The sequence below is a fragment of the Otolemur garnettii genome, unplaced genomic scaffold (genome assembly GCF_000181295.1).
Source record: "Otolemur garnettii isolate 467f Iridium unplaced genomic scaffold, OtoGar3 scaffold00030, whole genome shotgun sequence".
Classification (NCBI taxonomy): domain Eukaryota; kingdom Metazoa; phylum Chordata; class Mammalia; order Primates; family Galagidae; genus Otolemur; species Otolemur garnettii.
The window spans coordinates 16,226,820-16,243,594 of NW_003852425.1; the positions used below are offsets into that span (position 1 = coordinate 16,226,820).

General features: G+C 42.9%; 1 pseudogene; it reads right to left on the reverse strand.

Annotated features, from left to right (window-relative positions):
* LOC100941348 overlaps positions 1-2,133 on the reverse strand; it is a 9,144-nt pseudogene extending 7,011 nt beyond the window's left edge.
* Positions 2,134-16,775: the final 14,642 nt, after the last annotated feature.

Sequence of the window (16,775 nt, forward strand, 5' to 3'; positions counted from 1 at the left end):
ACATGACCAGTGACCTAAGTTAAGGAGCTGTTTCCCTCCTTCTCTCACCATCAACATGACCAGTGACCTAAGTTAAGGAGCTGTTTCCCTCCTTCTCTCATCATCAACATGACCAGTGACCTAAGTTAAGGAGCTGTTTCCCTCCTTGCTGCTTCTCCGCTTTCTCTCTCACATCCTTTTCCCACCTCAGCTTGCCAGACTCTTTCCCTGGCGCTGGTGTTGAACTCTGCTCTTCTGATGCTTGGTGGTGTGGGGGGAGGTGCCCACTAGACACCATCTCAACAACATCAGAAGTAGCAATTCTGGCATCTTCACCAGGTGGTCCTTTGTGAGGGCTACAGAAGCCATGACCATTTTCTTTAGAAGTTACTCTAGACACTTCAAATCCCACAGTTTGCTTCTTTCATGACACAGTCATTTTAGCAACTTTTGGCACAATTTCAGATTCCTTTTGAGATGACTGGAAACGCACTGATTTTCCTTTTTCTGCCCTTCCTGTAGTCACTGTTTCCTCACTCTTGTCCTTCAAATTCTGCACTTCATCTTGCTCCAGAACCACAGACGAAGCCTCTGCACATGGAGCTTGTTCTTCAGAGGGGCTTCAATCGGGTTTCCTGTGGCACAGCGTCCCAGGCACCTCTCTCATGGGATCACACAGGACCAAAGTCTGACTTGGTCACTTCCACTTGGTTGATAGTTCAAAAGAGAATGGGAAGACTCTTCAGACCTTCATCATGTTTTCTTTTACAGGCTCAACAACTGAGTAGCTGTTGATGGAGAAATGCAATAATCTTCCTCTACAGCCTGGCCACAGAGACCATCATCTTCAAAATCTCCATTGTAGTTATAGCCTCGGACATTTGATGTCAGGCCATGGGGGCGGAGAAGGCTTTTGCCTCAGCTCCTTCCAAATCACCCTGTTTAGATACCGATAAGGCACCAGCTGCAGCCTGAACACCACGTAGGCCCCGTCTAGGCTTCCGGCAGGCCTCTGCTCCCTGGAAGGTTTTTGTTTGTCAAATGTTGAGAATAGAAGGTCAGGTCATCAAATGTTGAGAAGAGTAGGTGAGATATTTCCTAACACACTTCCTCTCTTACAATACTTTGAACTGAGTCTTTGGGGAATCTCAGTGCTGACAAAGAACAATCTCTGAAAACAGCTGCAGAAACATATAACAGATCCGTGGCGGCTCTGGAACGTTCCCTCTCGTCTCTGGCACACAGATCTCATTCCTCAACACCCATGAATTTTGCAGAAGTGCCGCTCTGCACGAGGTTCCAGGAACAACCTTGTGGCCCTGCTGAGGCTGTTCTGGAAAGGGCCTTATGAAGAATTCCCGGTGCTGGACACTGGCAAAGGGCCTAGCTGAAAACTGGGCAGGGGGAGACCAGTTCTAAGACAGCTAAGTGGAGTCCCCTCTGGGATGTCAGAGAGGAGAACAGCCTGGAGGCTGCCACTCCGGGAATCCTCACTCGCCTTAATTTTCTCACACACACATTCTGAAAGCTAAAGCTAAACTGAAAAGGTCTATTGTTCGCAGTACCATCTCTGTGGCAGGGTTACACAGAGAGTAAAAACACCCAACTTCATTATTCACTCAACTTCACTCATAGCCCAGAGATTCCATGAAATATATGTGGATTTGGGATTTCCTTCTGGTTCTATTTCTCGTAAAATGTGATAATAGAATCTGGATAAGTGTTAGCAGTAAAGCACATCTCTGGAGGTAGAGGCTGATTTAGTATTTTTTTTTTTTTGCTGGGAAAACAAATTTTAAAGCTTTCATGTTTTCAATAACTTGTTATAATACCCCATATTTACCTTATACCAGTGTAACTTTAATGGTCATTTTTGAAATGTGACCGTTTCACAGTAATGCTGACAATTACCACAATAAGTGAGTGCTGAACTTTGAGATTAAAAAAAAATTATTTTCCTGAAATTGGAATATAGGAAATCCAGTGACCCTTTACATGACCTGGAGCCCTTCCGGAACATCTCCTGGGTGGCACCGCATGACAAGATTCCTTACGTGGGAGTTGTTCACTTTTGTGATGGCTTCTGCAGTTCAAGTAAAAAAGCATTGGGCGTATGCCGAGGACACAACGAGAATATGCGCTTCCTACATACATGTCGGATCTTACCATTTAAATCCCGAGTGTGCTAACTCCGTTGCTGCAGGAAGCGCGTGCCGAGGCAGGGTCACAGGTGCAGGATATTTGCTAGGGGTTCAGCGGATGGGCGTGGACGGACCCAGGAGTCGGTGCGGGTCTGACGCCTGTGAAGACACTCAGAGGAGACTGAACCCGGAGCGCTGTGGGCAGCTGGGCCGGGCAGGTGTGGGGTCCAGAGGGCAGGTGATCGCGCTCCCAGACTGCGGGGTCTGCACGGGGTTCGGAGTGACCTGGTCTTGTTCGGATAGTGACCACGAGCAGCGGAACCAAGAGCAGGGTCTGTTCACATGGTGTGGGGATCCAGGCGGGGTCCAGCTGGGAAAACCGTGCATTTTCCCGAAGACCGGAGTCTGCTCTTTGTACCGTGCAGACCCATTGCTCTACGTAAACACAGAGTAAATTATTGTTGGTTCTTATGGAAAATTTAGAAAAAAGAAAGTGAGATGAACCGCAGCCCCTTCTGCAGTGTTAGCTGGTCTGCGGCCAGCTCTGGTCACACAAGAGCGAGTCACGGGCTGTCTCCTTAATGTCACCTCCATGAGAGACTGAGCCCAGGCCGTGAAAAAACACCAACAGGGAAACAAGAAAGCCAGGAAGGAAGGAAGCTGTAGAAGGGAAAAGAGAGCAGAGAGGAAATAAATGGGAGAAGAGACACATCCTAAAATTTAAACCGAAGGCCCATCATTGATTATTGGGAAAAAAACGTTACTTAGTTTCTAGGAATAATGGGTCTGGTCATTAAAATACATAGTCACTAAAGAAATTACTTCTAAATGCTAATAAAATGCAACAATTTGGGGCAAGAGCCTACACTTCATTAAGCCTCGTTAATATGATAAAAAAATCCTAGTTGATTTAATTTTAAATGAAAAGAAGATATAAAAGAGTGACTGTGCCAAAGGCCGCGGAAGGTGAGGTATCTGGAGGCAAATGGCGCCGTCAGCCGCCTCGGCTTCCGCCTTCACTCCCGCCTCTGTGTCCTGGTTAAACCGCTCACAGAGAAAGAGAGGAATTACACTGCACATCTATTTCTAGGGTTTTTCTTCTTCTACGTGCTTTAATTGTGTCTTTAAGTTTTCACTATGGTTTGCTCTGAGCAATTTAATAACTTATCACCCTGAAAAAGGAAAAAGAATTATTAGAAACAGACGGAGCCGTAAGTGGTTGGAAAGACGGAGGTTAAAACCTGGAGTCTGACTCCGTCTGACCTAAGGCTGTTCTCTTAAAGATGAGTCTGAAGTTCAAGTCCATGATCTGATTTTCGTTTTTATGCTTTTGGTTTTGAGGGTATTTTTTTTTTCTTACCACTAATCAATACACGTATTCATACCTGTTTCTGAAATGAGTGCTGGAGCTGATTTAAAGTGTTACTTCCTTCTCAGCCAGGCCATAAACAATAGGAAAAGTTTGATCTAATATTTGTTTACAAACCACATTATGAAATATTTTCCTAGGTGCCTATAATCCCAGCAATCAGGAAGCTAAGGCAGGAGGACACTTCAGCACAGAGTTCAGGGTCAGCCTGGGCAGCAGGCCAGGCCCTGTTTCTTAGACACCTCTGTGTGTGCCCACGTGTGTTTGAGTGTGTGTCTGTGTACATTTCCTACCAACTTTTCCAGGATCTACGTTTGCTCATCTTAGTTCATAGTTGAGAAAATACTGTTTTAACTTTATACATCCCTTACTGGACTCAACTGTGCATACAAATTCATATTACACAGCTGTGATTGTCCCCTTCCACCCCCCGGCACTGTGCTTTAAGGCCAGCCCAACAGCCCAACATGGAGGTAATATAACCAATGTTGAGTTTGTGAGCTTCTTAAATTTTTATTATCTTTGAGTTATAGTTTGTCTTGTACAAAGAGAGAAAATTTATAAAACCAACAATCCCATCACCTAAACAAGTTAGGTAATTAGAATAGGCAAATATATTTGAAAATCTTCAATGTGAAAAAAAATGTTTGCTGGGCAGTGCCTGTGGCTCAGCGGGCAGGGCACCGGCCCCATATACCGACAGTGGTGGGTTCAAACTGGCCCTGGCCAAACTGCAACAAAAAATAGCTGGGCATTCTGGTGGGCGCCTATAGTCCCAGCTACTTGGGAGGCTGAGGCAAGAGAATCACATAAGCCCAGGAGTTGGAGGTTGCTGTGAACTTGGATGCCATGGCACTCTACCAACGGCAATAAAGTGAGACTCTGTCTCTTAAAAAAAAGAAAAAAGAAAAGAAAAAAATGTTTGCTAACAATAGTAGATACATAGTTCTGAAACATCCTTTTTCAACTAAGATACATTTGATGTTTTCCATGTCAATAAATATATGTCTACTTCATCTCTCATGTTAAATTTTATTCAATTCTCCGTATTACATAATTTATCAATCATGTATTTCATTACCTCTAGATTCTTGATGGACTTTTGTAATTTTAAAGAATGCTACATTGGTCCAGAATGTTTTAGTGTGAGATCAGAAAGACAGTTATGTGTGAACCAGGAAGCGAGCCAGCCCAGACACTGCGTCTACAGACAACCTGACCTTGGACTCTTCAGTGACAAACTTGTTATTTCTAAGTTACTCGGTCTACGGCATTTTGTTTTAGCAGCTCAAACTTCCAAAACATCCAGCATTAGGTAAAAAGACTTGACATAAACCACTCGAAGTCTGTTTATATTTCTAAGGATTTCATACACTTTTGTCGGAAAATAACCCTAGACTGTGAATAAATATAGGGGAATGAATAATACAGGCAGAATCACTGGCTGGTAAAGGAAAACGTTATTCAAGGTGTTGTAAACACGTAAAGGGATTGGAAGCCAGTTGCACTGATTTACAGTTTGGAATACTAGAATGTTGTAATTTTTTTTTCAGATTTATTTCCATTTGATGCTTTACTAAGCACCAAAGAAATAATTGATAAAGTACAGTCATTTCATGTTATTATTTCAATATTCTATCTTTTTCCTTTTTGTATTTTTATATGCCTATGATTTTTGATATCAAAAGAAAGCCAAAAGTTAAGAGAATCCATAATTAGGACCCCCAAAACACAGGCAACAAAACCAAAAATAGACAAATAGGACTTACACTGAAACCATTCTACATAGGAACAGATGCTGGACAGAGGGAGTGGACAGCCACAGAGTGGGGGAGCTCCTCTGCCCATGGTGCACCTGACGGGGACTGATACCCAGAACTGAGAAGGAACTCAACATCTAAACACTCAAACAAAAACACACATCATTAAAAAGTGGGTAAAAGACATGGACAGACGTTTTTCAAAGGAAGAAAAGCAAATAAATGCCCTACTGGCATATGACAAAATGTTCAACAATACTAATCATCAGAGAAATTAAAACCACAAGGACATACAATCTTATATCAGTTTAAAGTGGCTACTACTAAAAGATTAAAAAAAAATAGCTGATGTTCCCTGGGATTTGGAAAAAAGGAACTCTTATAAATGTTCTTAGGGATATAAATTAGTACAACCTGTATGGAAAGAATATGGAGATTTCTCAAGAACAAAAAATAGAACTACCATTCAATTCAGCAATTCCACTACTGAGGATCTACTCAAAGGGAAAGAAATCATTATCAAAAATATACCTTCACTCATATGTTTATTGGGGAACTATTCAGAAGAGGATATATATGGAATCAACCCACCTGTCCACCCACAGATGACTCAATAAAGATAATGTGGTAGATACATAGCCATAAAAATGAAATCAAAATTATGTCTTTTACGGTAACATGGAGGGAACTGGAGGCCATTATATTCAGTGAATTGAGACAGATGCAAAAAGAGAGAGATCACACGTTCTCACTCGCGAGTGGGAGCTGAATAACGTGCACACGTGGGTGTGGAGTGCAGGACAACAGACAGGGAGTCAGGAGGGCGGCAGGGTAGGAGCAGGGCTGGGTGGCAAGAAACTACCTAGTGGGCACAGTGTACGCCATTTAGATGATGTTGGCAACTTCATCATAAAAGTCTAGCCTCTAGAACTATGGGACAATCGATTTCCATTGTTTTAAGCCACACAATTTTGGGTACTGTTTACAGCAGCCTCAAGAAACTAATACAAGTGGTGAGGTCACAAATATTACTTAACAATCAAGACTCCAAAGTCTCTCTTGTTAGTTCACTGAGATAACACAAACTGTAAGTGTGAAAGAAAAATACAGAGATGAGACATGAGGATGGTGCTCTGCGTCTTTATTTAAGGTGTGATGATGGACTTTTTTGATGTTTGAAAGTTAGAGAGTTTGATACTGACTAAATCACTGCATCCCAATGTTTTAAAAAACATTAAAGACATCCCAATGTGTCTTTTAAAGATGTACTCAGCCCTACTATGAAACTAATTTATAGCTTTCATAGGAAAGCTATAACCCAATTTTAGCCCAGGGATGTGGGGAGAGGGGAGAGGGAGGGAAGGGAAGGGTGGAGGGAGGGTGGAGGGAGGGTGATTGGTGGGATCACACGTATGGTTCATCCTATAAGGGTACATGTGAATCTCTCTAAATGTAGAATATAAATGTCTTAATGCAATTACTAAGAAAAAGACATGAAGGCTATGTTAACCAGTTGGATGAAAGTATTTCAAATGGTATATAGAAACAATACACTGTACCCCATGATAGCATTAATGTACATTGCTATGACTTAATACAAATAAATAAATAAATAAATATTTTTTAAAAAAGATTTGTTATGGAAAAAAAAGATGCCCAGCAAAATAAAAATTAGTAGCCAAAGTGTCTCCTCTCCAACTGATACCCTCAAGAAAGCATGCAAATCTGTCTATTCCATTATTGTAAAATAATTATCAATTTGATAATTAAATAAGGAGCATAATGTTGAAAGGTTTAGGTTTTTAATGAAACTAAAAGACAGAGATATAGAAAAGGCATCTCAATAAAATATGGACCACAAATCATGGTACCTCTAGTATTAAAAGGGAGATTAAGATTTAAGGCTGTGGACCAGATGCAGTGGGTCACAATTGTAATTCTACCACTTTGGGAGGCTGGGGCGGGAGGATGACTTGAGCTCAGGAGTTCCAGACCAGCCTGAGCAAAAGAGAGGCTTTGTCTCTACTAAAAATAGAAAATTTAGCTGGGTATTGTGGTTGGGCCCTGTAGTCCCAACTATGTGGGAGGCTGAGGCAGATGAATCAGTTGGGCCCAAGAGTCTGAGGTTGCTGTGAGCTAGGCTGGCTCAAGGGAGCACTGTAGCTTGGGCAACAGAGTGAGACTCTGTATTTAAAAAAAAAAAAAAAAAAAAGATTTAAAGTTATTAAAGTGTAGGCGACTAAACCTGTTAGGTTTAACAGACATATCTAAACAAAGATTCTTAAAAATTGCAGGTAGAAGTTGCTGGTCTTTAGCAAGCCTGTATCTTAGTAACAATTACCTCAGTCCCAGCTGAACAAGTCACTGGAGAAGACACTCATGGCACTAACCTCAGCTTCTTCAGTCTGCAGGAAAATACTGAAAATCAAAAATGAAAAAAAAATCCGAACTCGGGGGGGTGGGGTTCTCACAGTATGAGTCATGGCACCAGGGGAGACATGGGCAAAGTCGCCTGTGAGGTTCTCGGAGTTTTACTTTCTCAAGGAAACACAACTGCTTGTGTGTGCACAGCATGAACGACTAGCTCAAGGCGGTCATGGATTCAATATCAGATCAGTAATTCTATCAGATTACTTTTGATAGTGATACATACTTTCAAAGCCGGATTTTAAGTGATTTGTCTGATAACAACTCAGGGGTCACATGAAAATCTGCACGATTCAAAGGTTTGTAAGTTGTGTGTTGATCAACATGTGTCCGTGTGTCCACTGTTTGGAATACAAGAACTTACCAAGTTATTTGGACTGAATCACTTCAAAAAAGAAATGCTCAGTGTTTGTTCTGGTGTAAGGATGCCATGAAAAAAAATTACTGCTACACTAAGGGCTCCCTAACATGAGGAAATGTGGAAATTTTCGTAGTAAACACTGAAAGTGTTTTATACGAGAGTGATGGGTTACTGTTCCCCAGATATTCTGGAACCTGATAAGCCTCATTGCTTAAAATAAACTTAATTCAGCCAAGGAGAACATTTAGGAAATGGAACTTCTCTCTTGGAAGTTTGTATTTTATTAAATAGGAAAAAAAAAACTTGGCTTTATGAATTATTTTAAATCTTAGATCTTTAAGTCACAAGTTGTGAAATATTACATTTTTCTTAATCGAAGATCAACCAGCCATGATTTTTAATCTTCTGAAATACTGAAGATTAAAAAGTAACAACATTGTATCATTCACTGTTGGTAAGGACAGAGCCCTATGCTGGAGAGGAGGAAATGTTTCAGCATTCTGGGCAGAACCAAGTCAACAGACACCAAAGGAACCTGTCCCGTCCAGTCATCCGTCTCCTTGAATTCATTCTAAAGAAATGATCAGATGTACTTTCACATGAGAGTACGTTAGTTATGACAGTCTTCCTAGAAGAATAACTGGGGGTAAAGCCTCTGCCTGTTTATGTGGAATCCCTCGGACAAATATTCTCATATATATGAGACATATTTATCACATGTATTGTCACATATATGAAATACACAGTACATATTAGTGAGCATAGTAGTTAGAATATGTATGTATATATATATGTGTGTGTGTGTGTTGGTGTCTATGCAGGAAAAAAATTATGCAATGTATTTTCACAGAGAGAGTGTATATTTTTTAAAAAAGACAAGCAATAGAGTGGCTGTTAGAGTGGCTAAAAGTTGTGAGTGCGCAGAAGGGAGGCTGCTGCCACTGCACGCGGTGAGAGACGCACAGGGCGCGGTGTCCCTCAGAGGCCAACGCCGAGTGGGCAGCCCGGAGGGGGCCCGGGGAGAGTTCTGCAGCTGCCCTTGCGAGCCCCCTGCAGCCCGGCTCTCAGACACGCTGCTGCCTCTCGCCATCACCGCAGCCGCTCAGAGGGAGCCACAGTCGCCTGCTGCCGCTGTGAAGGAAACCCCAGAACCCCCGAGAGTGTGCTGCTGTCACGGCAGCTGTCGTGAGCTCGCCGCGTCAACAGGAACCTCAGAGTCCACACTTGGCCCTTATCAGAACCGCTTCCGGAGACCAAAAAGGAAACAGTTCAGGCATTTCCCCTTTGTGTGCAGAATCTGCCAGTGGGCCTCACCAGGAGACTCTAACTTGAAGCCAGTTTCCAAGTGAGTTCAGATAACGTAACCTGTCAGCCTCCATCCCCCCTGTGGGACGGAGGACAGCACGGGAGGACGGCATCAGAGCCAGAGCCGCAGGCCCAGCACAGCTCCAGACAGACTCGGAGAACTCCGAAGTGGAGGACTCTGTCTGTGGTCTGTGTATGGTCCGGTCAACAGGCACTCACAGCAAGTTCTGTTCGAAATTAGCATTTTTACTACTAGTATGTACAGAACACACATTGATTATATCATCTGTGTTTCTCAAGAAACATTTAATCTGAGAAAGTGAAAAAAATATAAAGACTCTTGTTTCTGACACTTGAGTTTATCATGCTTGCATATTCATGAGAAGTATTTATCTATTTACACATTTAATGCAGGTATGTGTTTTTATATTAGTGCATAAATGTCTGATCAATTCTTTCTAGCGGTACTATATCCATTATTTAGGAATTGCCTTTCTCAGCAGGCTGCAGATAATTAAAAGGTTTACCTTTCAGGCACAAACGTCTAATGATACTAGAAAATATTTCTGATTCTGCCTGCGGTCTGGTCCAAACTTGTATCGTGTGTTTGTGCAGAAATGTCACGTAAGATGTATTTTTTCGTGAGTGTTTTCAGTTTTACCAGCAGCCCAGCTGCTAAGGGACTTGTGAATGGCCTGCTCACCTCCTGTACTCTGGGTCGGTATGTCTTTCAGAGTGGCTTTGAGACTTTTCTATACCGAATCTAAAGGAAGGAAGATTAAATGAAATCAGTACAAGGCAAATGGCAGGACGTAGTACGAAGAAGGGTAACAGAGGCCTAGGAAATGAGATACTTGGCCATAAACACTAAGCCCACTTCTCATTTGAAAATCTTAAAAATTATTCAGGCAAATTACAGCATGAACTGAGGGATGCCCTGAGGTGCCCTGGCCACACAACAGGCACCGTGATTTGCAGGTGTGTTTTTGGAATCGCTTCGGCAGAGGCAAAAATAGCAGCAAGGACGAAAGGCCAAAGGAGTGGTTATTAATAATTAGTTGGTGAGGAGGAAAGGTATTTAGGGCATAAGTCAACTGCAGGATTGTTTTTCTCACTCCAAAACCAGAACAAACAATTAAAGGAAAAACTACTAGAACACATGGGCTCTGCCGAATTGTGAGAAGATGCCATTACATTAGGAATGTTTTAAAATCACCCTATTTGTAAAAATAAACAGAAGCAATGCCAAGGTCACAGGAACCTACTGTACAAACCGAGGAAATACAAGTTCATGTAGATCAAGTGCAGAAACTGACCTCCAGGACAATCTTCAGGAAGAAGAAGATTGCAATTCAACATTCCAGGCACTGTCCGTACTCAAACAAGTTTTTGTGGATATAAAAAGCCACCTTCACTCAGGAATTCCACACTTGATTTTAGCCAAAAGGCCGAGAAGCGGTAGGAATTTCAAAACTATAAAATGTAAAGGACGTTGACTGAACTCAGGAAGGACCTGGAAGATAAAAATAAGAAATGAAGAATGAATTTCTGGGTGTCCAAGGGGAATAGACTCAGTGACAAGGAACATCGTAGACAAAGACAGAAAAACAAAGGAATGAAAATGGTGCAAGGTAAAAGCTGAACAGTTCTCAGAGAGTGAAGCAGACACCTGCCGGGCAGAAAGAGAGTGAGATTCCTAGTATCAGAGTCCATGAGGAATAAAAACAAACAAAAAATAGAAGAGGGTCGAGATTTAAAATTATAATTCAATACATTTAATAAGTCGGCCCATGTTAGAATCTACACATTTATAGGGACTGCAAGCTGCTTGAGAAAATCAACTCATAATAATAATCTTGGAAACAGATTCTAGTAAAGTTATTTAATATCAATAGAAGACTTGACTTGCAACAAACATTAAAAAACTGACATTAAAAAAAGGCTGTAAGAGGGGAATATCTATACTTTTAAAATTTTAAAATTTTGCTGGGTGTGGTGGCTCACACCTGTAACCCCAGCACTCTAGGAGGCTGAGACAGGTGGATCCCTTGAGCTCAGGAGTTCAACACCAGCCTGAGCAAGAGTGAGACTCCAGCTCTAATAAAAACAGAAAAATTAGCCAGGTGTTGTAGTGGGTGCCTGTAGTCCCAGAGACTGAGGCAGGAGGACTTGAAACCAGGAGGCTGAGGTTGCTGTGAGCTATGATGATACCACAGCACTCTAGTCAGGGCAAAAGAGTGAGACTCTGTGTAATAATAATAATAATAATAAAATATTAAAGAGGAACAACTGTTTTCGTTTGCATGGGTATCTTTCACAATGGTCATGTGGGGGATTTTGGTGTGCCCAACACCTGAATAGTGTTCCTCGTGCCCAGAAGGTAGATTTTACTTGTCCTCTCCTACATCCTCCCCTCTTAATTTCTTATGACCTTTGCATTTCGTTGAGCCAATCAATTAGCTCCAATGATTAGTGAACTTATGTGGGGCTTGTTTTTCCATTCCAGAGACACTTCACTTCAGATAATCGTCTCCAGCTCCATTCACGCTGCTGCAGAAAGACCTTGTTTCATTCCTTCTGTGGGTGACTCATGCTCTGTGGGGGGTATTTACATGTGTGTGATGTGCACACAGCACATTCTCTTAATCCACTCATGAGTTGATGGGCACTTGGGTTGATTCTACATCTTTGCGATTCTGAATTTTGCTGCAGTAAACATTCAAGCACCAGCATGTTCATAAATCTCATTAAAACAAAGTGTGAATTGAGGATATTGAATCCAGCCAAGGCGTCCTTCAAACATCAAGACTATAGAAAACCTCACAGTACGACACCTGGGACATGCACCCTCATCCTCCTGTCTTAAGCTACATTTCTCATTTTATTTCAGGAGGAAATGCCAGCACACAGGGCTGATATATTCAAGTGTGTAATTAGTAAGGTGTCAGCCATCTTTCTCTAACAAACAGGCATTCTCCGGGATGAGGACATGGACATCTTTGGGAAGGCATTATTTAGTATTTATTTAGTTGACCACAACTACTTTCTTATCAGTTTATAAGGCCCCAGCTTTCAATCCGAGCAGTAACTAGATAAATAAGAAAAGTAACACAAAACAGTTTGTGTGATTATCTGATTTTAATTTCATTCTAATTTCCACTTAATTTTTACCTTTTTTTTTTTTTTTTTTTTTGCAGTTTCTGGTTGGGGGCTGGGTTTGAACCTGTCATCTCTGGCATATGGGGCCGGTGTCCTACTCCTTTGAGTCACAGGCACCACCCTTTAATTTTTACCTTTTAACATATCACAGTTATTTCTTAATCAGAAGTTCATTAAGTGCTATTAAATGTTAAGTAGTTATTTGTATTATAATACACTATAGAAAAACATAGAAAACAACAATAGCAAAACATACCCCGGGCACACAGACTGTGCTCCCACTTCCAACAGGGTCTCTGTCACCTTGTGTATCTGTCCCTCATGATCTGCAGGCCCCAGTTTCCCCTCGAGTTACACAACTATTTAGGTAGATTCATGATGTTTATCCTATACTCTGTGACACCCTGGGACTCAGAGGAAGCGTTCAGGGGATGAAGCAGGCAGAACCTGCTCCGTTCCATTTTCTGTATCAAATTTCTAACCAATTTTATTTGATGGCTAAAAAATACATATTAAAAACCAGTAAGTCAAAAGAATTTCAGGATACCCTACATTTTTCATAGTCTAAATTTATTACGGGCGATTGGAAATGGAGGAGAAATCAACTGAACTCTTATATGTATATTCTTCAAGAGAAAAATTATTACTTTTCATATGCCCAGGCATTCAGGGGCTTATGAAAAGTAATAATTTTTCTCTCGAAGAATATACATATAAATTGATTGAAGAAACTAAAAAAGAATCAGTAAGATAAATAAGAAAAAATAAATCCTGCAATGGTGTTGGTTTAGCTGGCCAAACCGGACTCTTCTCTGTAAAATTTATGTCAATAATAATGCTTTCTTCTTATGTTTATTTAAAGTGTAAGTAAGTTCATATAAATGAGAAACAGTGCAGAGTCTAGTGCAGCAAATTCCTCCTTCTGCTTGGCATTATAAATTCATCAAGGGTGTTTATGACAATAGCTAAATGAGCAATACCCACCGTGGGGCTCGCTGGATGGAAAGGAGCCCTGTGCCCAGTGTGAGGACTGTGGGAAGCATCTGCCCTTGAGCAACTTCTGCCCATTCCTTTGTGCCCCTTTATATTCACTCTCAAAACTGACAAGAGCTGACACCCACGCCGCCATCCTGAGTTTGTTAGTCCTCAATCTACTCTCCCTTCCCCGGATCTGCTCGGGGTCTCCGTGATGCTGAAACCCAACACCACGTATCCCAGACTAGCACCACCTGCTTCTGGCTGATTTAGCTAATGGGAACTACTGGAAGTTTGGCTTGTAGGACTAATAAAGCAAGTGATAAACCAAGACAGATTTCTTTTTCCTCTCTGTCTTGGCAGGCTTCTCTGGAAACACTTGTATCCCTCTCTGAGTCCTGTGCCCCTGGATAGGGCCACCCTATTTTCACTTCCCATCCCTTGATCCAAACCTGGGCTCTGGGAACATCAATTCCTCCTCCCTTTCTCTCTGTCAGCCTAAGAGTGGTCCAGCATCCAATTGCTGGTAACATGCAGAGAAAATCAAGTCATTATTATGAGGAGGTATGTGCAGCTCCATTGTTATGAAGAGACATGTTGCAGCATTATTCTCAGTGGAAACAACCTACGCGTCCCTTGAGAGGAATGGGTAGAGACATGTGTCACATGCATATGGCGGAACAATGTTCAGCCTCAGAAAAGAAGGAAACTCTGCCATTGTGAACAACAACAATCTTCCTAATGGATGAATATTATGCTCAATAAAATAAACCAGACCCAGAAAGGCAGATACTGTAACTCTCAGTCACATGCAGAGCACAGAGAAGTCGCACAGACAGAAGTAAAGAGCAGAATGGTCCTGGCCTGGACGCTGGGGTAGACAGCAGAAGCCGGTACAAGCTTGTAGTTTGTGAAGATCTACTACTGCTCTCACCACACACAATAAAAGACAATTATATGCGGTGACAGGTGGGTTCATTAGTTTGCTTGTGGTAATCATCTCACACCGTACATAAGCAGCAAATCACCACCTTGTATACCTTAAATATGTACAGTTTCCTTGCCAATTATGACTCAAATCTCAACAAAAAGAATGGTCTTGGCTTCTTGTTCATCTCATTTTTACCTCTATTTTATGTTTTCTTTTTTGACCTCTATCATCCATACAATCCATCCCTTGAATTCAGTTCCTTCTGCTATAATGTCTTGAAGCACTTTCCATTTTCCATAGTAGATTGTGACAAATGTAAAACTCTTACAGTGAAAAAGAGAAGCATCCTGGTTTGTACTCCCGTTAAGGCAGACTCAGGCGGCCTCCACCTACAGAATCCTCCGTGTCTAACAGGACACCTCTCCCTGTATTTCCCAGGAACCTGGGGTCTGATTCAGAAGTATTTTAGGCCTAAGCTTGGGTGTTATCATAATCCTCTGTTCTCCTTGCTGTTCTCTCTTAAGAAGAAATGTATTATTTCAACCTGGTCCCAACAATTCTCTACATAAAATAATTTATAGTTTGTTGATAGAATTTTTCTCTATAAAACACATTATACTGCATGTATTTCATGTTTAATGGTGTGTAACTGTAGCTTGAAAAGGAATAAAATTGCTGATATTTGATGAATATTCTTCCATACCAATAAGCCAATTCTTTTAAGATGCAAAGCTGAGTTGCAAAAATGATTAATTCCGTGGAGAGTAATATCACAAAAGGTGACAGAAGTCATAAATATATTTAGGGGACAGGAATAAAGGGCAATTGGATCTTGGTGCAGAGCTGATAACTCACTGATCTCACCACATCTCTTTTTCTGAAAATTAAAACTATAACATGCAATTTTCATAATTTAGAGGATGATGGGCTTTTTTTGTTTGGCCCTAAGTTTATATAAATTAAAATTGTTATTAAAATTTTTTTTTCCAGTGAAGGATTCAACCAGTTACATGTTTTAATCTTTCCCTTTTGGGGAACTGATTGGGCACAGTGGCTCAGTCCTGTATTCTCAGGGCTTTGGGGGCTGAGGCAAGAGGTCCGCGTGAGCCCAGGAGTTCTGTGCCCAGCCTGCCTGGGTTCCGCGTAGAGGGTGCGGTTCATTTCCCTTCCTGCACAGACAGGCAGTGCTTTGCAACTGTCCTGACCTGGGAATCTCAGCCGCTGAGTCTCTGCGTCTCTGGCTCCACAACCAAAGCTCCCTGGCACCCCTCGGACTGTAGCTTTGGGAATGGGTGGGTCCTGGGGAAACTGTGGGTCATCTAGAGCTTGGGCGTTAGGGTGGGCTGCGGCCAGCTGAAAGGAGGGTGAAGCATGCCCCAGGGCCACTGGGACAAAGGGGGCCCGGGCACCAGAGCTCGCCGCTGAGGCCTTGTTGTCTTCCTCCCTTCCTCTGTCTACAGCTGCCGGGTGCAGTGGTGTTTCTGCTTCGGACCAGTGAGGGAACCACTGGGAAGACTAAGTCAGGGCACTGGGGGTGGCTGCCCCTTCTCTGTCAGCCCATCACCTATCACACTCAGGATCCACTGAGCCTGAGACTCACTCCCTTCCCTTTAAAAAGCCAGGCCAAGTGCTTTTGTTTTCCCCAAACACTAAGGCCACTAGGTCTGCCCACGGAGGGCAGGGCTAGGAGTCCTCTCCCTGAGCCAAGTGTCTCTTCTGGGAGGAACCTGCCCCCACCTTGAGGTACGTCCCTGGCACAACCACCTCTCCTTCTGCGGCTTCTCAGCCAGAGCCTGGCACCCTGCACACAGTGGGCTGAGCTGCCCGGAAGCCTCTGCTGCAGCTGGATCAGGGTGGGAGCTGGAATCCAGATGCTTCTGTGCCTCTGAAGGAGGAGAGCACTGTCTCTCCTGAGGGAGGGGGCTGTGAGCGGTGTGCACCCCACAGCTGCCACCCTGCCGCTCCCATCCAAAGGGCTGCTCTGCCGACCCGGCTCACAGGGATCTGCCCTTCACCTTCTTGCCTTACATTCCTCCAGGGCAAGGAATCAACTCAGTATCTCAGCCGGGACTGAACTCAGGGAGGCAAGAGGGCAAGTTTGCTCACTGAGTCTCTCTTCGGATCACCTGGGCCTCAAGCACTCAGTCGAGGGGCTGAGGCTCTGGGGATTCCTCTCACTGGCTTACCACTGCCGCACCCTGAACACTCTCCAGGGCCTGAGGTCCTGCTGACCCAAATTTTCATCAGCACCTCACAGGGTATGGGCCTGCTCAAGCTGAAAGGCAGTGCAGGCCCCCTCTCCACAGGAGCAGCAGAGTTCCCAGCACAGGGGAGCTGAAAGGCAGTGCAGGCCCCCTCTCCACAGGAG